Raw genomic sequence first — 843 nt, 5'->3', positions numbered from 1 at the left:
TGTCTAATACTAGGGACATATAAATTGATGTTTTAAATTAGAGAAGACAAAAATGAAATATTTAACACTCAACATAACTGGACAACTGTGAGGTCTGCCTGGGATAAAATTAAGGATGAAAAAGAAAAATTTGGTAAACACATCTGGAGGAGGTGATTGGAGACAAAAACGTTTTTATGTCATTTCTCAACCCATTCCAAATATTAAACATAATCTTTTTCATATCATATATTTCTAAGAAAGTGTCATTAAACACAAATGAATTCTACAATGGATCAAGACGAGAACTGACCAAGTTATACACTAACTTGTATACATCCTTAATTAGATATATTGATTGAGAATAATCAATACCCGCTGCTCCACATTTACAGTTAAGCACTTTGAGCTGAATTTTGTTCTATATTCCAAAGAGACGAGAGTGCAAAACATTTCCTTCCCCTTCCTCTCATTAACTAGCATCTCCATTTGGCCACTGGAAAGACCGCTGGGCATCATCAACACGTCCTTCTCCCAACTTGCTCATAATTAGGAATGTTTCACACTCTCAGTCACTGGGGAGATAGCTTTCTTAGTGGACCATTATTTCGGAAATAATATCTTTGAGGAGTTTACAACCTGTAAACAGAAGTTTTTCAGAGATTGAAATTTTAAGCTGATGCAAGACAACCAAAACTTTGCCTCTAAATCCTCTCCTGAGGATTAGGATCATGAATTTGTGAGAAACAGAGACTTCTAGATCCTTATCTAATGCAAATCCATTGACCTCAAATGACCTTATAAGCAAGATAATCATACACGTGCAAGAATGTTAGAGGCCTTTGGAAGAGCCTCCATTAATAT

This window comes from Chrysochloris asiatica, unplaced genomic scaffold, assembly GCF_000296735.1.
Source record: "Chrysochloris asiatica unplaced genomic scaffold, ChrAsi1.0 scaffold00013, whole genome shotgun sequence".
NCBI lineage: Eukaryota > Metazoa > Chordata > Mammalia > Afrosoricida > Chrysochloridae > Chrysochloris > Chrysochloris asiatica.
The sequence above is the reverse complement of the archived record's forward strand: the minus strand, read 5'-3'. Positions refer to the sequence as shown.